Below are 22,531 nucleotides of genomic sequence, written 5' to 3'. Positions count from 1 at the left end.
ACATCCTTCGCTCCAGACCGCAACGTCAGGGACGTCACTCGTCAGACGTCCAGGCGGCCAGCGCTGCTCATTGAGCCTATCGGAGTAGCATTGATCTATGTAAGAAACCTATGGGCCCAGGCTGTTGGGGCCACCAAATGATATTACATATACAGAATGTCTGGTTAGGAGAAACAAATATAACGCACCCACAGTGGCGCCATTTTAATAAAAATTGTCAAAAACCTTAGATAACAGTCATACAGAATGTATTAGAAAGCTTTTTTTATTTTCAGCCAATCAGAGAGCAGCACTACTGAAATAGAACTCCCAGGAGGTAACAGCGTGTCACACATGTGATGTCATAACCATTGTCCACCAAAGAGCAGCACTGAGCAGAAATAACACTGCTCCTGTTCATTCTCCATCAGTGAGGGGCCAGTGCTGGACACTGTGTAGGGACGCGGGAATGCAAAGTCATACACATGACTGTGACTGGTAAGTGTTACATTGTTGTGTCCAAAAGATCTTTAGTGCAGTTCCATGTGTATTTCTATGATAAACATGTAAATAATCTATCTTTTTTTTCTTATCTTAGATGCAGTATTTCCAGGACATGGAGTAGCATTTCCGGACCTACAGCAAGACGTTGGATGAAGGCATAGCCCCAGAAATAACACTGGTCCTGTTCATCAGTGAGGGGCCGGTGCTGGACACTGTGTAGGGACACGGGAATGCAAAGTCATGCACATGACTGTGACTGGTAAGTGTTACATTGTTTTGTCCAAAAGGTCTTTATTGCAGTTCCATGTGTATTTCTATGATAAACATGTAAATAATCTATCTTTTTTTGTCCCCTATCTTAGATGCACTATTTCCAGGACATGGAGTAGCATTTCGGGACCTACAGCAAGACGTTGGATGAAGGCACAGGCCTAGGAATCATGCACATACACAGAAACATTTGCCCAAATTATAGAGGTAACCTCCTTTAGTATGCCCAGAGGAAGGGCCATACAGTAGCCATGGATTCCCTACAGGTTTCCTCCCCTCTGGAGGTTTTTCCTGTCCTGAGTATTAGTTACTGTACGCTCTTTGTGAGTGATGGGAGGTTACAAAAAGTCCCCTACACAAACATTTTAATAAATAATAAATAAAGTTCCCCTTTTTTTAAACTGTTCTTTGACTTGTTCGACTCATTTATTTATTTCTGTGTGTGAAAATAGAGTTAGCAAAACATGGATGACCAAAGCTGCTCTCCTGCACGATCTGCATAATGCGGTGCGGAGAGAGGCAACTGGTGCTGGGTGGTGCAGTTTATGAGGCAAACGTAGAACACCCAGCAAGTTCCATGCACAAGCCTTTTTCTGATGAATGGGACTCATGCAGGGAACTTGCTAGGGGTCATACGGTTGCAAAGGATCAACTTTTGGGTACATGAACTGTCCCTTAAAGGGGTACTCCGCCTCTAGATATCTTATCCCCTATGTAAAGGATAGGGGATAAGATGTCTGATCAATGGGATCCTGCTGCTGGGACCCCAGCAATCTCCATGCAGCAACCAAAATTCTAAATAGTATGTTTAGCTCACTGGTTTCTGTGGTGGGATTTGTGACATCATGCCACACCTTCTTGTGACATCACACCACCTCCCATAGACATAAATGGAAAGGGCGTGGCGTGAGGTCACGACCCGCACCACGAGAACCCAGAGTTCTAAATATATTATTTGGAACGCCGGGTGCTGCATGAAGATCACGGGGGTCCCAGTGATCAGTCATCTTTTGTCCTATCCTTAAGGTAGGGGATAAGATATCTAGGGGCGGAGTACCACTTTAAGGAATTAGAGAGTGTAGGCATGCCTTACAAGCAGGTAGAAAAAGAACAGCTGGGAGAAATGACAGGAGACGAAGCAATGTTTGGCTGGGACCGATTTTGGGTGTGTTCTGGCCAATTAAAGGAGAACTATGGCAAAAATTAACTTATCCCCTATCCATGGGTTATGGGATAAGTAGCTGATCGTGGGGGGTCCCCCTGCAATACCTGGGATGAGACCCGTCGCTCAGTGAGAAGCGCTCGCTGCAGACGTCAAATCTCAATTTCCCTGGACCCCCCCCCTTCCTTCATGTCCACCACAGACGTCCCCAGACTGCTGTCTCTTACAGAGTTTTATGCCCAGAAATGGTTGGCTACTCACTTTGTCAGTAGATTCTCATCCTAAATATGAAGACAATCGGGGAAATGTACCTGTGGAGAGGAAATGTTGTCCAGTTGCTCTTAGCAACCAATCAGATTACTTCTTTTATTTTTCAGAGGTCTTCTCAAGAATGAAAGAAGCAATCTGATTGGTTGCTCTGGGCAACCTGATGAAAACATCTTTTTTTTCTTTAACAACTACAGTACTACAACTCCCATTGTAGTGTGTCTGTTCAACCTGTGCCTCCTCCAACCCTGACCCTTAGAGGGGCACAGACTGACCACACTGGGGGTTGTAGTACTTTCATTTTTACAGTTCCCCTATAACTCTGCAGCTTCGATAGAAGTATGAGGCTCAGCCTTAGAGTCAGTGTATCTGGCTGCTCCAGTGTTCTTCTCTTTTACAGCCTGGACCCTGTTCTCCTCCACACTGGTCCCTGTGGTCTGGTCAGATGGTTCTGGACTGGGACTGAACGGTTGCTTGAGGGATTTAGTGGCAGATTTTTTTGGGACTTCAGTTGTTGGATGACCTTTCTCTTCAGTGGCTGGTGATATTCGTAGTGCAGAATTTACAGGTGTTACGTAAAAGGGGTACTCCGGGGGAAAACATTATTTTATTTTTTTAAATCAACTGGTGCCAGAAAGTTAAACAGATTTGTAAATTACTTCTTAAAAATCTTAATCCTTACAGTACTTATCAGCTGCCGTATGCTACAGAGGAAGTTGTATAGTTCTTTTTGGTCTGACTACAGTGCTCTCTGTGAGTAGGAGCAAATCTCCATAGTAAACTTCTCCTACTCCGGACAGTTCCTGACATGGACAGAGGTGTCAGCAGAGAGCACTTCCTGTAGTCCTGAGCAGTTTGGTGTGCAGCTCATTCGGGTGTGTCTCTTTGTGTGCTCCAGAGACTTCCAGCAGACCAGAGCAGGTGTTTCATCAGCCTCCCCAGGAGTGTGGCAGCCTCCTCGGGAGAGCCTCCCTGCATGGCGTCCCTGGCCTCCACCTCCCGTTCTTCAAGGCTGGCGGGGGGTGGAGAGCAAACAGCAATAGCCATTCCGGCCCGGGGTAGAAGATCTGGCAGAGTCTGCAGCAATGCAGGCTCTGCTCCCCCGGCAACAGGTACCAGCCAGAGATCTGGTGGACAAAAGGCAAGGAGGAGAAGTGTGGAGTTGTGGGTAGAGCGAGGGCCCAAGGAGTCCAGTGCCAACTACTGCTCCCGCCTGGCCGCGAGGTTTGCTGAGTATGATCGGTGCGGCAAGGATCTGAAGTTGGCCAGAGAAGATCTGCGAGGCGCTCAGAATCTGGTGAACACTGCACCAAAAAAGAACAGGCCAGAGTTAAGGAAAAAGATCGCAGCACTGAAAGCTGAGATTGTGCAGCTGGAGGAGAGGAGAGCAGAGATCTTGGAGGGGAGCGGTCTCTTTAAGGAAAAGCTTGAGAACGACAGCCGGTTTGCCGCCACGAAATCCCCAGGTAAGGTGGAGGTGGATGTTGGGGATAGTAGTGGCGGTGAAGATAGTGAGGATGGTGGTGAAGCTGTAAAGGAGGAGGAGAAGGTGGAAGAAAGTGCACAAGTTGTGGAGATGGATGCTGTTCCTGTGGCTACTCCCTATGACACCAAAACACAGGACAGCTACATTGAGCCAGCACAGGTGGCACTACCATCAAGCGATAGTGAGGAGGATGTGGAAAGTGAGGCTGGGGGATTGTTGAGGGCGATCATAATGCAGTCCCCAGCCCACCTCCAGAATTTTACCTTTGGAGAAGATCAGTGTGAGTATGTGGTGGTGAAGCGAAAAGCTAAGAAACAAAAGATTCAGGAAACAGTACAATATGTGTTTGTTCCCTTCCAGCAGTCTGGGCCAGCTGCAAAGCTGGTTCAGGCTGCTGGGCCCCCCAGACTGCCAGACCCCGTTTCTGTGGTGGAACGGAGCCAGCATGGGGGGTACAGCATGGCGTCAGAAAAGGCAGAGGGCTCAATAGATGTGAAGCCCACCCATCTTGCCGGTAGGGAGGGGCAGGATGGGCTGATGGTGGGCAGTGGTGAGGCAAGCTATGCTGCCGTGTGCTCGGGGGGCGGTTCCCCGAGTGCTATGGGCATTACCGGCACTGCAGGGCACTCCCCTGTGAGGGGGGGGGGAGTGTCCGGGTGCCGGTGGAGGAGAGTGGTAGGTCTGTGTGCTCGGGGGGCGGTCCTCCGAGTACTGTGTATTCTGTGGGCGCTGCGGGGCACTCCTCTGTGAGGGGGGGAGTGTCCGGGCGCCGGCATCATCCACAGAACCCGAGTGGTTGGGAAAAGTAGGTGCTGTCACTGTGGGAGGAGCTGGGGTGCGCCCGGAGGGGCAGCCCCAGACTCCGGAAGTGCTTTCAGCTATGGAGCAGGAACTATCAGCATCGACCCCGGCAGCTAAGCCAGAAAAAAAGAGTGTAATAAAACCTGCAACACTACAAGTCCCAGCCAGCCCAGAAAATGTTAGTCAGGATAAGAGTGCTGGATGTGAGAATGCTGAGTGTGGAAGTGTTGTGGATGAGAGGAGTGTATGTGGGAGAGTCAGTGGAGTGAATGATGGTGGGAGTAGTAGTGGTATGAATGGGAAGAAAGATGATGAGAGGAGTGGTGTGAATGGTGTTATTAGTGGTTCTGGGTTTGGTTCTGGGTCTGGTCCGGCTGCCCCCCCGGTAGTGACTGCTCCTAGGAGCTATGCCAATGTCGCTGCCGGGGGTTCAGGGGGGTCCCCGTCTCCGTCCGGCTCTGGAGGCCTCTTGCAACAGCGCCTCCTGGAGGCTCTACGCAGGGGTGACAGGTCGATCCAGGTAGAGGGAAGGGGTGAGGTCGACCTGTCTTTCTGGATAGAGAGGCACGGTTTGGGGGCTTTTCGAGAGAGGAATGGGGAGGTGGTCTGGTCCCTCCCGACATCCGGGCAGGACAATAACCGTAGGAATGTGGTCCGTCTGATTTGGAGGGGCGAGGATGCGTGCCCACCTCGCGCAAAAGTGGTTGAGCTCCTCCTTCAGATGGAATTCAGGGCGAGCGACATCTTTGCCCTTATTCACCCCTATGGTTCGTCTGAGTTTGACGTCAGTTTCGTTCGGCCGGAGGGTCTTGAACTCTTCTGGTCAAACTACGAAGTGGCGAAGAACGAGCCCAGCTGGCGGGATTTCGCCGTAAAGGCGATTTCCCGTCAGAACTCTGTCAAGAAAGTGACCGTTTTGACCCGTAACAAGTCGCTTTCTTGTTATGACATCATGACCTGGCTCGGACGGTATGGGGATGTGACGGACATGCCCAAGAAAAACTTTGATGAGCACGGGATCTGGTCCGGGGCCTGGACGTTTTCCGTCAAACTCAAGCGTTCAGGGAGTACAGTTGCCCACATTCCGTCAGCCGCCTTCCTTGGACGTGATAGGATCCAGGTCTTCTACCAGGGGCAGCCTAAGGTCTGTCACAGGTGTGGCAGCCCCACCCACTTTAGTGCAGCCTGTACTGTGCAGGTCTGCGCTTTGTGTGGTGGGGTGGGTCATCTGGCCGCATCCTGTAGGCAGATCCGGTGCCACCTGTGTGGTGTCCTCGGACACCCTTTCAGCCGTTGTCCTAGCGCCTTCGCCCGTGCAGCGGCCGCTCCGGCTGAGGAGAGCTGTGAAGTTGCCTCGGCTGGGAAGGGCACGGGCAGGGATGGGGGCGCAACAGGGCTAGTGAGGAGGAAAAAGGGCCCCGCCAAACTAAGGCGGGAGGAAAATCGGAGGAGGAGTAGGGAGCTGGAGAGTGCCCAGGTGGCGGGGGTAGCTCCGGCCCCTCCTCCTGAAGCTGGCCCTGTAACCGCTGAAGCCCAGGAGGAGGACGTGCTGGATGAGGAGGTCAGGAGGCTGCGCAAAGAGGAGGGCAATATGGCCGACACTTCCGATTCCTCCCACTATGAAAGTGTGGATGAGGAGAGTGGAGAGAGGCCTAAAAAAGACAAGGGCAAAAGAAAAGGGAGAAAGAAGAGGTCAGAGCCCTCTGTTCCCTGTACTACGGGCCAGGTCCAAAACGGAAGCCTGATTGCCCCCCCTCTGATTGACCTGTCAAACCGGTACCTCGTCCTCGATACCATCTCCTCCCCCTCCTTGAAGGGGGAAGGTGAGGGCCAGGTGCCTAGGAAGAAGGAGCCTCCGGGGGGAACTGGGCCCTGTCCTATTGAGGCTCCTTCCTTGGAGGGCAGGGCTAGACAGGGGCCGGATGTAGATGGGGATCAAATGGACCAAACTGAATAAAAAAAAAGAACTAAGAGTGGTCCTACCCTCTCATCTTCTTCGGGGGATGAGGGGGCTAAAAAGAAGGGAAAGAAAAAGTAAAGGGTGTGGCCGTCTAATTTAATCACCCTGTATGGCGGCACTCACCCCATTGACGCTGGCATCTATTAACTGTGCCAGCATAAAGTCAGATACGGCTAGATTTGCAGCCTTTGATTTTCTCGGCCGCGTTGAAGCTGACATTTTCTTTTTACAGGAGACCAGGTTGCCAGATCTAGCCTCTCTGGTAAGAGCCAGAAGAGAGTGGAGGCTTGGTCCCTCCCACTGGTCTCTTGCGGCTGAGCCGTATAGTGGGGTGGCGGTCCTTTTTACCGCTCCTGTTGAATGCCGACGGGTTATTGAATTAGAAATGGGGAGGTGCCTGATCTTAGATGTCTTCATGAAGGGACAAGAGCTTCGGCTCATTAACATCTACGCCCCGCAAACTAAGCGGGGCCGTAAAGATCTCTTTATGAGGATTAAGCCCTTTATTTTTACGAGTCGGCAAGTGATCTTTGGAGGGGACTTCAATAATGTCACGAGGTCCCAAGATCGGAGAGGCTCCAATGGTCCGCTGACTTGTGATAGTGTGGCACTGATTAGCATAACTAGAGAAGCTCGCTTAGAGGACGCCCACATCCGGAGCCCCTCGGGCCACACGGGTTTCACCTATCATCAAGGTAGTCGCAGGTCTAGGATAGATAGGTTTTATTTGAAGGAGGAAGCCGTCTCTTCCGCAGTGTCCGTGGTTGAGGTGGAGTTTTCCGATCACTGTATGATTTTGTTTTCCCTGAATGTTTCAGAGACCCCCCGGATGGGAAAAGGTTATTGGAAGCTGAATTAGTCCCTCCTGGAGGAAGCGGAGATAAGATAGTCCTTTGAGGATTTTCTTCAGAGTCAGGTACCTTTACTGGGCCTTTGTAGTAGTAAGTCAGAGTGGTGGGAGATATTCAAGAAGCGGGTTGCGGGGTTCTTCCGCCAGCTCTCGAGCCTCAGGTCCCTGAACAGGTACCGCCTGTATCAGGGTCTGAGGAGGATACTCGAGCTCCTTGTCTCGACTGGAGGTAGCCGGGAGGATATCTCCAGAGTGAAATCCTTGCTGATGAGGTGTCAGTACGATAGGCACGCATCTTTGGCTTTTGAGAGGGATTTCGGGAAGTACCGCTCGCCCGACCCTTACAGAAACTGTAAGATGTCAGTGAGTAGTAAAGTCATTTCAGGACAGATTGATAGTACAGGATCTCTGAATCGGTCCAGATCAGGGATCTTGGAGGTCGTCAGATCCTTCTACTCGCACCTCTTGGGGAGGAAGGATCTAGATCGAGACAGGATGTCGGCTTTCCTGGCTGAAACCATTCCTGAGCCAGGGGTAGACCCTTCTCTTGATGTTTTGGCAGAAGAAATCAGGGAAGAGGAAGTGAGACTGGCGATCGAGGGGCTTGCCCCTAAGAAGTCGCCAGGTCCGGATGGCTTAACATCCGAGTGGTACAGGACCTTTAAGGAGTCTTTAGCTCCCCTCTTGACTGAGGTATTCAATGAGTGTTTCTCCTCGGGCACTCTGCCAAAGTCAATGAGGAGGTCAGCACTGATTCTTCTGTCAAAGGGTAAAGATCCTAGCCGTATTGAGAATTGGAGGCCCATAGCTCTTCTCAATACGGACAGGAAGCTTCTGGCTAAGATAGTGTTTAATCGGCTGGTGAAGTTTGCACCCCGGCTCCTTTCGGGGGCCCAGCACTGCTCTGTTCCAGGCCGAAGCACCTTAAGTGCTGTCCTTAGTGTCAGGGAGGCAGTGGAGCGGAGTAGTGCAGGTCTTTGGAAGGGGTACTTGCTGTCCTTGGATCAGGCCAAAGCATTTGATCGGGTGAACCACGAGTACCTATGGTCCGTCCTCCTGAGATATGGCTTACCAACTACTTTTGTTAATTGGCTTAAGATCTTGTATGCAGGGGCAGAGAGTTTCCCGCTGGTGAACGGGTGGTCTGGCCGCTCTTTTGAGGTGGGATCCGGAGTCCGTCAGGGTTGTCCTTTGAGCCCGCTTTTATACGTGTTTGCAATCGATCCCTTCGTCCGGAGGGTAGATTGTGGGCCGTTGGCGGGAGTCGGGATGAGTCTGGCGGAGCCGGCTGTCACCCAGAGAGTGGTGGCGTACGCTGACGATGTCACTATTTTCGTCTCCTCGAGAGAGGAGGTCGATGTGGTGATGTCGGAGGTGGACTGCTACTCGGAGGCATCCGGGTCTAAGATCAACCGGGATAAGTGTGAGAGTCTCTGGCTGGGAGGGGGGGATCCCACGTTTGATCTCCCGGACACCCTCTCAGGGCCCCAAGAATCAGCAAAAGTCTTAGGCATCACATTCGGCCAGGATGATTATCCCACCAAAAACTGGGATGGTAAGCTCCAGGATGCCGCTCAGAAGGTGGACCAGTGGAAGGGTTGGTCTATGACCCTCAGGGAAAGCCAGAGGCTTACTACACTAGGATCTACAGCCTGTTTTTCCAACTGTTATGGGGGAACAGGATGAACCTAGTCAAGAGGAAGGTTACGTACCGCACGAGGAGACTAGGGGGTTTATCTATGGTAAACCCTGTGGTGTTCTTTACGAACACCTTCTTGAAAGCCAACATCGCAAATCTCTGTTCAGAGAGGGCTTCTCCGTGGGTACTCTCCTGCAGGGAATGGTTTCGGCCTTTCTTCCAGGAATGGGAGAGAGGAGGGCGAGTGAAGGACCTCCGTACGCCCCATGGATATCTTCCGGCTTACGCTACCCCGACTCTGAAGGCGATACGTCGGTGGGGTCTGGGAGTGTGGGAGATCAGGACCCAGTCAAGGCAGTTCCTTGACAAACGGGTTCTGTTGACCCACTTCCAGAAGCCTCTGGCGCTCAGGGACTGCCCAGGTCGGGATCTGAGGGTGGGGTTGTATCTTTTGAACATGAAAAGGATCCCCCAGAAGTTTTGGCCTGGTGCTGCTTTCAGGGGAAGCTATATGTGAGGGACAATTTGAAGTGTAGGAACTCTGATGACAGGGGATGTCACCGAGAAGAGTGCGGGGAAACGCTGGAAAGCATGGACCATTTCCTGCTTGATTGTCCCTTTAATATAGGGGTTTACATCAGGGTGGGTGCTTCCATCGGCTGGAATCAACTTGCCGGCCTTACCTATCCGGAGTGGGCTTATGGGGCATTCAGGAACCTGGGTGGCCAAGATCGGGGCACTTTATTCTTAGTTAGTTTAGTGGTTAGGTACTACACGTGGAATGCACGGTGTTTAGTGTCGACCCAACAGAAAATCCTCTCCGAGGTGGAGGTCTGTAGGAACATCACCGGTGACCTCGGGAAGATCAGGTCTTTGGAGTATGGCAGTCTTGGTAACAGTAGGGCTTCTCTCTTATGGAGAGGGTTTTCTTTTGATGTGCCCTAGGTACTAGACCTTTTAGGTAGAGTACCTTTATTTTGGTTAGGGACAGTGTTATAGGGATAGAAATAGGATGAGAACAGGGTTAGTTTGAATGGAGGGATAGGATTAGGGAGAATTGTAGGGGGAGTTAGGGAAAGAGTGTAAAATTATTTTGAATGTATCAAGTCTGCCATCCTTCTTCCTGGTGGAGGGCTAATGCATGTGCACGCTAGCTTTTTGTTTTGTTTTTAAGCTGATATGGTATGAAGGGCTTACAGGCGACCAAACTTGGGCCTAAAGTGGGTTGTGGTTCAGGGTGTATAAGTTTGTGTATAAGTTGGTTGGGAGGAGTGCTAGGTGGGGAGGGTGTGCTTGTGGGTGGTGGTGTTCATCTTTGGGGGACCTGACATGGGTTAGTTAAGGACTGGACTTTGTGAACTGTAAGAACGGTATGGACTCTGACCCATGTACAGGAGGGGTGGTGTGGGTGAGGGTACAGTTTTAGTGTAGGGTTTTTCCTAGGGTTTTCTATTGATTTTGTAGGTGTTTTCTGTAGTGCATATATTTTGTTTATATTATATTTTATTTATATAGTAAATTTAGTAATTTTGTACCTATATTGTGTTATATCTATATTGTTTCATATTGTTTCATGTTATAGCGTTATGGTAGCCGGACCAGTTGTTGTGTTGATATGTGGTTTATTTTGTTTATTTCAGTTATTTGGTCTGTTTTATGTTTTCCTTGGTATTTTCATTAGTCCCGGATAGAGGATACAGTTAATTTGGACGTTTTGTAAGTGAATGTATGTGTGATATGATTATTTTGATTATTTTTATTATTATTACAATATAAAAAAAAATTTGTAATTTTTATTTATTTATTTAGTTATTTTTTTAATATATGAGAAGAAAATATATATATATATATAGATTAAAAAAAAATCTAAAAAATGTAAAAAAATTAATAAAAAAATATATAAAAAAATAAAATGTAAAAAAACATACAATAATTATTTTTTATTTTATTTTATTTTTTAATTTTTTTTAGGTGTGCTTGCTACTTTTCTATTTAGTTTTCTTGTTGCGTGTTCCCAAGTATGGATGGTTTTGAGTTATAGTCGGGTAATGATAACTTTTATGTTTATATTTTGACAAGCCAAGTTGTGCTATTTTATTTATTTATTTATTTTTCTTATGTTCATTTTCGGTAAGCGTGTGAGTGTTTGATTAGATATTTTGGGCATATTTTAACCCCTTCAGGACCAAGCCCATTTTTGCCTTAAGGACCAGAGCGTTTTTTGCACATCTGACCACTGTCACTTTAAACATTAATAACTCTGGAATGTTTTTAGTTATCATTCTGATTCCGAGATTGTGTTTTCGTGACATATTCTACTTTAACATGGTGGTAAATTTTTGTGTTAACTTGCATCCTTTCCTGGTGAAAAATCCTAAAATTTGATGAAAAATTTGAAAATTTAGCATTTTTCTAACTTTGAAGCTCTCTGCTTGTAAGGAAAATGTATATTACAAATAAAAAAAATTTCTATTCACATATACAATATGTCTACTTTATGTTTGCATCATAGAAGTGACGAGTTTCTACTTTTGGAAGACACCAGAGGACTTCAAAGTTCAGCAGCAATTTTCAAACTCACTATTTTTCAGGGACCAGTTCAGGTTTGAAGTGGATTTGAAGGGTCTTCATATTAGAAATACCCCACAAAAGACCCCATTATAAAAACTGCACCCCCCAAAGTATTCAAAATGACATTCAGTCATCATTTTAACCCTTTAGGTGTTTCACAGGAATAGAAGCAAAGTGAAGGAGAAAATTCACAATCTTCATTTTTTACACTCGCATGTTCTTGTAGACCCAATTTTTGAATTTTTACAAGGGGTAAAAGGAGAAAATGTATACTTATATTTGTAGCCCAATTTCTCTTGAGTAAGCACATACCTCATATGTGTATGTAAAGTGTTCGGCGTGCGCAGTAGAGGGCTCAGAAGGGAAAGAGCGACAAGGGGATTTTGGAGAGTATGTTTTTCTGAAATGGTTTTTGGGGGGCATGTTGCATTTAGGAAGCCCCTATGGTGCCAGAACAGCAAAAAACCCTCACATGGCATACCATTTTGGAAACTAGACCCCTTGAGGAACATAACAAGGAATAAAATGAGCCTTAATACCCCACAGGTGTCTCACGACTTTTGCATATGTAAAATTTTTTTTATTTTTTTTCACTAAAATGTGTATTTCCCCCCAAATTTCACATTTTTCCAAGGGTTAATAGCAGGAAATACCCCCCAATATTTGTAACCCCTTCTCTTCTGAGTATGGAGGTACCCCATAAGTTGACCTGAAGTACACTACGGGCGAACTACAATGCTCAGAAGAGAAGGAGTCATATTTGGCTTTTTGAGAGCAAATTTTGCTCGGGGGGCATGTCGCATTTAGGAAGCCCCTATGGTGCCAGAACAGCAAAAAAAAAACACATGGCATACCATTTTGGAAATTAGACCCCTTGAGGAACGTAATAAGGAATAAAGTGAGCCTTAATACCCCACAGGTGTTTCACGACTTTTGCATATGTAAAAAAAAAAAAATATTTTTTCCACTAAAATGTGTGTTTCCCCCCAAATTTCACATTTTTGCAAGGGTTAATATGTGAAAATACCCCCTAAAATTTGTAACCCCATCTCTTCTGAGTATGGAGGTACCCCATAAGTTGACCTGAAGTGCACTATGGGCGAACTACAATGCTCAGAAGAGAAGGAGTCATATTTGGCTTTTTGAGAGCAAATTTTGCTCGGGAGCATGTCGCATTTAGGAAGCCCCTATGGTGCCAGGACAGCAAAAAAAAAACACATGGCATACCATTTTGGAAACTAGACCCCTTGAGGAACGTAACAAGGGGTACAGTGAGAATTTGCCCCCCACTGGTGTCTGACAGATCTTTGGAACAGTGGGCTGTACAAGTTTTCATTTTCACGGACCACTGTTCCAAAGATCCGTCAGACACCTGTGGGGGGTAAATTCTCACTGCACCCCTCATTACATTCCCTGAGGGGTGTCGTTTCCGAAATGGGGTCACATGTGGGGTTTTGTTTTTTTTGCGTTTGTCAAAACCGCTGTAACAATCAGCCACCCCTGTGCAAATCACCTCAAATGTACATGGTGCGCTCTCCCTTCTGGGCCTTGTTGTGCGTCCCCAGAGCACTTTGCGCTCACATATGGGGTATCTCTGTAGTCGGGAGAAATTGCGTTACAAATTTTGGGGGGCTTTTTTCCCTTTTACCTCTTGTGAAAATGTAAAGTATAGGGCAACATCAGCATGTTAGTGTAAAAAATTTAAATTTTTTACACTAACATTCTGGTGTAGACCCCAACATTTCCTTTTCATGAAGGGTTAAAGAATAAAATACCCCCCAAACCTTGTAACGCAATTTCTCCCGAGTACGGCGATACCCCATATGTGACCCTAAACTGTTGCCTTGAAATACGACAGGGCTCCAAAGTGAGAGCGCCATGTGCATTTGAGGCCTAAATTAGGGATTTGCATAGTGCATAGGGGTGGACATAGGGGTATTCTACGCCAGTGATTCCCAAACAGGGTGCCTCCAGCTGTTGCAAAACTCCCAGCATGCGTGGACAGTCAACGGCTGTCCGGCAATATTGGGAGTTGTTGTTTTTCAACAGCTGGAGGCTCTGCTTTGGAAACAGTCATGTACCGGACGTTCTTATTGGGGGAGGGGGGCTGTGTAGGGGTATGTGTATATGTAGTGTTTTTAACTTTTTATTTTATTTTGTGTTGGTGTAGTGTAGTGTTTTTAGGGTACAGTCACATGGGTGGGGGATTACAGCGAGTTTCCCAGCGCAAAATCTGCTGCATCTCAATCTTGCAGCGAGAAACCCACTGTAAAAGCCTCGCCCATGTGAATGTACCCTATTCATTCACAGGGGGGGGGGGGGGGGCACCAGCTGTTGCAAAACCACAACTCCCAGCATGCATGGTCTGTTGCATACTGCATGCTGGGAGTTATAGTTTTGCAACAGCTGGAGGCACACGGGTTAGGAAACACTGAATTAGAAACAGACAATGTTTCCCAACCAGTGGGTCTCCAGTTGTTGCAAAACTACAACTCCCAGCATGCCCAGACAGCTGAAAAGCATGCTGGGAGTTGTAGATCGGCAACATCTGAAGGGCCAGATGTTGCTGAACTAAAACTCCCAGCATTCCTGGACAGTCAGTGCATACTGGGAGTTGTAGTTTTGCAACAGCTGGAAGAGCACAGATTGCAGACCATTATACAATGGTCTCCAAACTGGGGCCCTCCAGATGTTGCAAAACTACAACTCCCAGCATGCATGGTCTGTTAGTGCATGCTGGGAGTTATAGTTTTGCAACAGCTGGAGGCACACAGGTTAGGAAACACTGAGTTAGAAACAATGTTTCCCAACCAGTGTGTCTCCAGTTGTTGCAAAACTACAACTCCCAGCATGCCCAGACAGCTGAAGGGCATGCTGGGAGTTGTAGTTTGGCAACATCTGAAGGGCCAGATGTTGCTGAACTAAAACTCCCAGCATGTCTGGACAGTCAGTGCATGCTGGGAGTTGTAGTTTTGCAACAGCTGGAAGAGCACAGATTGGAGACCATTATACAATGGTCTCCAAACTGGGGCCCTCCAGATGTTGCAAAACTACAACTCCCAGCATGCCCAGACAGCCAAAGGCTGTCTAGGCATGCTGGGAGTTGTAGTTTTCAGACTCCTAGAAGCAGCAGTGAAGATCTTCACTGCTGCTTCTGAGGACCATGTACTTACCTGCCGGTCCCGTCGCTGCTCGTCCACGTGGCCGGTCCCGCGCTGCTCCTCGGTCCCGCCGCTGGTTCGGGTAAGGCCGCCGGTCCCCGCGTGTTCCCCCACCTATGCCGCGGGATCTGAACTTTCACCCTAGATCACTGTGATTGGTCCACAGGGACCAATCACAGTGATCGCTGACCAGGACCATCAATGGATGGTCCTGGGGGTGAAGCAGAAGTTGTCCCCTGCTGGAAACAGCGGGACTTCTGCCAGTTAACCCGTGCGATGCTGCGCATCGCCGGGTTAACTGAATGTCATTTATAAACGTCGGGATGCGCGAACGAACTGCACAACCCGGCGTTTACATATGACATTCTGCGGGAAGGGGTTAATATCTTAGTATTTTAGTATCTTAGTAAAGCTGGGCTGGCCGGTTAGGCAGGGTTTTGTTTATGAGGTTTTGTTTTTGGTTCTAGAGTATTTCTTATTTATGTTATAGCTGGTTAAGCTTGCTTTGTGTTTTGTATTTGATAAGTTTTGTATTTTTCTAATAAAAAGAGTGTCAGCAGAGAGCACTGTGGTCAGACTGGAAAGAAATCCAAAAAGAAAATAACTTCCTCTGTAGAATACAGCAGCTGATAAGTATTGGGAGGATTAAGATTTTTAAATAGAAATAATTTACAAATCTGGCAAATTTCCCCAACCTCAAGGTTAGTGTTTAACCACTTAAGGACCTAGGGCGTATGGATACGCTTTGACGTCCTGGTACTTAAGGACCCAGGGCGTATCCATACGACCGTGGGAATTTCAGTCCCCGCCGCGCGCCGGGCGGGGACCGGGCCGGGGTGACTGCTGATATCAATCAGCAGGCACCCCGCGCAAATGCCCAGGGGGGTCATCAGACTGTGGTCTCTAACTGTAGCCCTCCAGATGTTGCAAAACTGCAACTCCCAGCATGCCCAGACAGCTGTTTGGGCATGCTGGAATATGTAGTTTTGCAACAGCTGAAGGGCTGCAGTTTGAGACCACTATACAGTGGTCTCTAAACTATATCCCTCCAGATCTTGCAAAACTACAACTCCTAGCATGCCCACATAGCTGTTTGTTGTCTGGGCATGCTGGGAGTTGTAGTTTTGCAACATCTGGAGGTCCACAGTTTGGAGATCACTGTGCAGTGGTCAAAAAACTGTAGCTCTCCAGATGTTGCAAAACTGCAATCCCCAGCATGCCCAGAAAGCAAACAGCTGTCTCGGCATGCTGGGAATTGTAGTTGGGTACCTCCTGCTGTTGCATAACTACATCTCCCAGCATGCCCTTCGGTGATTTGTACATGCTGGGAATTGTAGTTTTGCAACAGCTGGAGGCACACTGGTTGGAAAATACTGAGTTAGGTAACAGAACCTAACTGAGGGTTTTCCAACCAGTGTGCCTCCAGCTGTTGCAAAAGTACAACTACCAGCATGCACGGTCTGTCAGTACATGCTGGGAGTTGTAGTTTTGAAACAGCTGGAGGTTTGCCCCCCCCCCCCCCCCATGTGAATGTACAGGGTACATTCACACAGACAGGTTTACAATAAATTTCTTGCTTCAAGTTTGGGCTGCGGCAAATTTTTTGCCGCAGCGCAAACTCCTAGCGGGAAATTCACCGTAGCACGCCAGTGTGAATGTACCCTAAAAACACTACACTACACTAACACATAATAAAGGGTAAAACACTACATGTACACCCCCTTACACTGTCCCCCCCCCAATAAAAAATTAAAAACGTCTTCTACGGCAGGGTTTCCAGAACGGAGCCTCCAGCTGTTGCAAAACAACAACTCCCAGCATTTCTGGACAGCCACTAACTGTCCAGGCATGCTGAGAGTTTAGCAACAGCTGGAGGCACCCTGTTTGGGAATCACTGGCGTAGAATACCCCTATGTCCACCCCTGTGCAATCCCTAATTTAGTCCTCAAATGCGCATGGCGCTCTCTCACTTCGGAGCCCTGTCGTATTTCAAGGAAACAGTTTAGAGCCACATATGGGGTATCTCCGTACTCGGGAGAAATTGCACTACAAATTTTGGGGGTCTTTCTTTCCTTTTACTGCTTGTGAAAAGGAAAAAATGGGGGCTACACCAGCCTGTTAGTGTAAAAAAATAAAAAATAAATTTACACTAACATGCTGGTGTTGCCCCATACTTTTTATTTCCACAAGCGGTAAAAGGAAAAAAAGACCCCCAAAATTTGTAACGCAATTTCTCCTGAGTACGGAAATACCCCAGATGTGAGCAAAAAATGCTCTGCAGGCTCACAACAAGGCTCAGGAATGAGAGCGTTGAGGCCTAAATTGGTGATTTGCACAGGGGTGGCTGATTGTACAGCGGTTCTGACAAACGCAAAAAAATAAATACCCACATGTGACCCTATTTTGGAAACTACACCCCTCACCGAACGTGACAAGGGGTATAATGAGCCTGAACACCCCACAGGTGTTTGACAAATTTTCTTTAAAGTTGGATGGGAAATGAAAAAAAATATATTTTTTCACTAAAATGCTGGTGTTACCCTAAAATTTTCATTTTCACAAGGGAAAATAGGAAAAAAGCCCCCCAAATTTGTAACCCCATCTCTTCTGAGTAAGAACATACCCCATATGTGAATTTAAAGTGCTCTGCGGGTGAACTACAATGCTCAGAAGAGAAGGAGCGCCATTGGGATTTTGTAGAGAAAATTTGTTCGGAATTGAAGGCCACATGTCTTTACAAAGCCCATGTGACCCCATTTTGGAAACTTCACCCCTCATGTAATGTAATAAGGGGTACATTGAGAATTTACACCCCACAGGTGTCTGACAGATTTTTGGAACAGTGGTCCGTAAAAATGAAAAATTAAATTTTTCATTTGCACAGCCCACTGTTCCAAAGAGCTGTGGGGTGTAAATACTCACTGCACCCCTTTTTAAATTCTGTGAGGGGTGTAGTTTCCAAAATGGGGTCACATGTGGGGGGGTCCACTGTTCTGGCACCACGGGGGGCTTTGTAAACGCACATGGCCCTGACCATTCCAAACTAATTCTCTTTCCAAAAGCTCAATGGCGCTCTTCCTCTTCTGAGCATTGTAGTTCGCCAGAACTTTCACAGAAAGAAAGCCGTTCACTGCGGCATCTTGGTCATTAGATCGGTCAGCCTGGTCCCAACCGGAGTGGTTGTGGTGCAAAACTGTGCAGCTAGGAAAAAAACACCAGTAAGTGCCGGCTGCATTCACCAGCACAGAAAGCCATATATACCAGCGGAAAGCCGCCACATAAATGCTGCACGTGCTGTATGCCGCAACTATGCAAATATATCTAGCACAGCCTGCAGCCTGTTCACACCTATTGTGAAAACATTCATTTCAGCTGGGATTACACTTGGCGTGTTTGTCATAAAAAACACCATGCTCGCTGCGGGCACATGTTAGGTTGGAATCAATAGGGTAATATGAAACACCAGACACTAATGGGGGTTTCTTCATCCTTTTATGGTGTTTTTAGGCTATCAAATCTGTGGGATGCCGAGAACATGTTTTTTTTTTTTTTTGGGGGGGGGGGTATTTTCTCATTATTTTTTATTTTTTTATAGAAATCCTTCAGTCAAATGATGAAAGAATCGCATGACTTGTAATGAGAAAAGCCAGAGGGGAAAAAAACACCAAAGAAAAAACACTTCCTATAATAATAATAATAATGATGATGATGATGATGATGATGATGATAATAATACACATTGGGACAGATGTATGAAAACCTGTACAGAGGTCAAGTGGACCAGTTGCCCATAGCAACCAATCAGATCGCTTCTTTCACTTTTCAGAGGCCTTTTTAAAAATGAAAGAAACTACCTGATTGGTTGCTATGGGCAACTGGTCCACTTTCCCTCTTCCCTGGTTTTGATAAATCTCTAAGACCCCCCCCCCCCCCAGTGCTTTTAGCAAAAATAACACAAAGATAGCTGAGAAAAGAAATGAGGGGGAAGATTTTGATGTTTGTTTGTTTTTTGCAAAAAAATGAAAAAAACATCAAACAAGAATTGTGTTTGTTCCTAGGCTTAGGCTGTGATTAAAAACAACATATAAATGGTGTTTTTCAAAGCCCACATTGCTTTATTTTTGGTGCTTTTCCCCCCCTTTCAACAGACGTCTGTCCAGCTATTGCAAAGCTACAACTCCCAGCCAGTGGCGGATCCAGGGGGGGGGGGGAACGGGGCAATTGCCCCCCCCCCCCCCCCCCGAGATTGCTGCCCCCCCGCTCCCTAGCATGGTGGAGCCGAAGCTGTAAGCTCCGGCTCCACCATTCACTAACCCAGTGTTTTTCAACCACTGTGCCACGGCACACTAGTGTGCCGTGACATAGTGTAAGATGTGCCGTGGGAAAAACACCCGCCGGGTGTTTTTGCCGCGGGACACCTCTGTGTCTCGAAAGTTGCTTTACTTTAAAAACGCGGGGACCGCCGGGAGGTAGCGCACGCAGGGACGTCACTGACATCCCATGCGTGCGCCCATAGCAACAATCGCAGAGGACCGGAGCAGCGAGGAGGACGCGCGCTGTCAACTTGGTAAGTGTTACCAGCGGCGCGTCACCTTTGGTGTTCCGAGCACCGCTCCTCCGGTCCCGGGACCTACTTGTATAGCCGGACCGGAGGAGTGGTGCTTGGAACACCGAAGTGGGGCAGTACACAGGCATACAGCCTTCAGTAATACACTGTATGGCTGAAGGCTGTATGTTTGTGGGGGAACTGCACATAATGTGGGGGGACTATACTGGGCCTAATGTGGGGGGACTATACTGGGCTTAATGTGGGGGGGACTATACTGGGCCTAATGTGGGGGGACTATACTGGGCCTAATGTGGGGGGATTATACTGGGCCTAATGTGGGGGGACTATACTGGGCCTAATGTGGGGGGACTATACTGGGCCTAATGTGGGGGGACTATACTGGGCCTAATGTGGGGGGGACTATACTGGGCCTAATGTGGGGGGGACTATACTGGGCCTAATGTGGGGGGGACTATACTGGGCCTAATGTGGGGGGGACTATACTGGGCCTAATGTGGTGGGGGGGACTATACTGGGCCTAATGTGGGGGGACTATACTAGGCCTAATGTGGGGGGACTATACGGGGCCTAATGTGGGGGGACTATGCGGGGCCTAATGTGGGGGGACTATGCGGGGCCTAATGTGGGGGGACTATGCGGGGCCTAATGTGGGGGGACTATGCGGGGCCTAATGTGGGAGGACTATGCGGGGGCCTAATTTGGGGGGACTATGCGGGGCCTAATGTGGGGGGACTATACTGCCAACCTAATGTGGGGGGACTATACTGCCAACCTAATGTGGGGGGGACTATACTGCCAACCTAATGTGGGGGGACTATACTGCCAACCTAATGTGGGGAGACTATATTGCCAACCTAATGTGGGGGGACTATACTGCCAACCTAATGTGGGGGGGGACTATACTGCCAACCTAATGTGGGGGAAAATAAGATATATTAAGATATATGCAAGATAAGATATATGCAGTGTGCATAGGAATTTGTTCATATATATATATATATATATATATATATATATATATATATATTTTTTTTTTTTAACTATAGTCCGGTCCTCCAAGGAGACAAGTGCAGTAAGTACTGAGTGACAGTGAGACAGATAAATAGATATAGTGCAGTGAGTTTTTTCCCTCTTTTTTTTTTGCTCGTCAACCTCGGTAGCGGTGCCCCGCGAAAAAAAAAATTTCCGAGGTGTGCCCCGACTCGAAAAAGGTTGGGAAACACTGCACTAACCTTACACACACACTGTGAGTACACAGCGTGTGAGCTGCGGGGACGAGATCCACTAAAGGCCGGCGCGATGACGTCACATCATCGCGCCGGCGCCTGGAGGACCCGTCCCTGCGGCCTGCATACTGTAAGTAAGGGTATGCTCAGGGTCCAGGGGATTATGGAAAGAGGATATGCTCCACTGTTAGGAGGAGGAGGGTCAGAGAAAAGGGAATATTTAATGAGGGTCTGCAGCAGGGACGTGCACACATAGGAGTGAAAGGGGGCTGGAGCCCCTGCCCTTTTCCTCACCTGCCCCTCTAGTGCCCTCACAAAAGGAGGTGCAGACTCAGGCTGACAAGTGAAGTAAAAAGGATCCATTGCTGGAGATTTGTATGTGGTTTAATGGAGGGTGCTGTGCCCTCCCTGCAGCAAGGGGGCGCCACTCACCCTGTCATTATCTGCCATTTCTTTGCTTCTCTCCACACGGAGGAGACAGGAGCAGAGGAGGCAGAGGGAGGCCCCGCCCACAACATGTCCGGCCACAAACCAGTCTAAGCAGCCCTTACTGTAAGTAACTGTAAATATATGTGAGTGATTGTATGTCAGTGTGTGTGTGTGTATATATATATATATATATATATATATATATATATATATACACATATATGTGTGTCTATCTCTATGTATGTGCAGAGAGGGATGGATGGGGCCTTACTGTAAGTAACTGTAAATATATGTGAGTGATTGTATGTCAGTGTGTGTGTATGTATATATGTGAGTGATTGTATGTCAGTGTGTGTGTATATGTATATATGTGAGTGATTGTATGTCAGTGTGTGTATGTATATATGTGAGTGATTGTATGTCAGTGTGTGTATATGTATATATGTGAGTGATTGTATGTCAGTGTGTGTGTGTGTATATATGTGAGTGATTGTATGTCAGTGTGTGTATATGTATATATGTGAGTGATTGTATGTCAGTGTGTGTATGTATATATTTGAGTGATTGTATGTCAGTGTGTGTGTATGTATATATGTGAGTGATTGTATGTCAGTGTGTGTATATGTATATATGTGAGTGATTGTATGTCAGTGTGTGTATGTATATATGTGAGTGATTGTATGTCAGTGTGTGTGTATGTATATATGTGAGTGATTGTATGTCAGTGTGTGTATATGTATATATGTGAGTGATTGTATGTCAGTGTGTGTATGTATATATTTGAGTGATTGTATGTCAGTGTGTGTGTATGTATATATGTGAGTGATTGTATGTCAGTGTGTGTATATGTATATATGTGAGTGATTGTATGTCAGTGTGTGTGTATATGTATATATGTGAGTGATTGTATGTCAGTGTGTGTATGTATATATGTGAGTGATTGTATGTCAGTGTGTGTGTGTATATATGTGAGTGATTGTATGTCAGTGTGTGTGTATATGTATATATGTGAGTGATTGTATGTCAGTGTGTATGTATATATGTGAGTGATTGTATGTCAGTGTGTGTATATGTATATATGTGAGTGATTGTATGTCAGTGTGTGTGTGTGTGTGTATGTATATATGTGAGTGATTGTATGTCAGTGTGTGTGTGTGTATGTATATATGTGAGTGATTGTATGTCAGTGTGTGTATATGTATATATGTGAGCGATTGTATGTCAGTGTGTATATGTATATATGTGAGTGATTGTATGTCAGTGTGTGTATGTATATATGTGAGTGATTGTATGTCAGTGTGTGTATATGTATATATGTGAGTGATTGTATGTCAGTGTGTGTGTATGTATATATGTGAGTGATTGTATGTCAGTGTGTGTATATGTATATATGTGAGTGATTGTATGTCAGTGTGTGTGTATGTATATATGTGAGCAAGTGAATCTATGTGTGTATGTATGTGTATTAGTGTTGAGCGGCATAGGCCATATTCGAATTCGCGAATATTCGCGAATATATGGACGAATATTCGTAATATTTGCGAATATTCGCATATTCGTAACATTCTCGTTTTATTTTCGCATATGCGAATATTCGTGTGCGCGAAAATTAACATATGCGATATTCGCGAATAAAATTCGAATTGCGAATATTCG

At 46.9% G+C, this 22,531-nt stretch overlaps 1 long non-coding RNA gene across 1 annotated transcript in view; it reads left to right on the top strand.

Annotated features, from left to right (window-relative positions):
- Positions 1-418: 418 nt before the first annotated feature.
- LOC130298391 (uncharacterized) overlaps positions 419-22,531 on the top strand; it is a 107,732-nt gene continuing 85,619 nt past the window's right edge. The window contains exon 1 of the long non-coding RNA XR_008849777.1: positions 419-477. This is a non-coding gene — a long non-coding RNA (uncharacterized LOC130298391). The remainder of the gene's footprint in view (positions 478-22,531) is intronic.

Source organism: Hyla sarda (assembly GCF_029499605.1).
Source record: "Hyla sarda isolate aHylSar1 chromosome 2 unlocalized genomic scaffold, aHylSar1.hap1 SUPER_2_unloc_6, whole genome shotgun sequence".
Taxonomy (NCBI): Eukaryota; Metazoa; Chordata; class Amphibia; order Anura; family Hylidae; genus Hyla; species Hyla sarda.
This window is presented reverse-complemented; position numbering and strand designations above follow the sequence as displayed.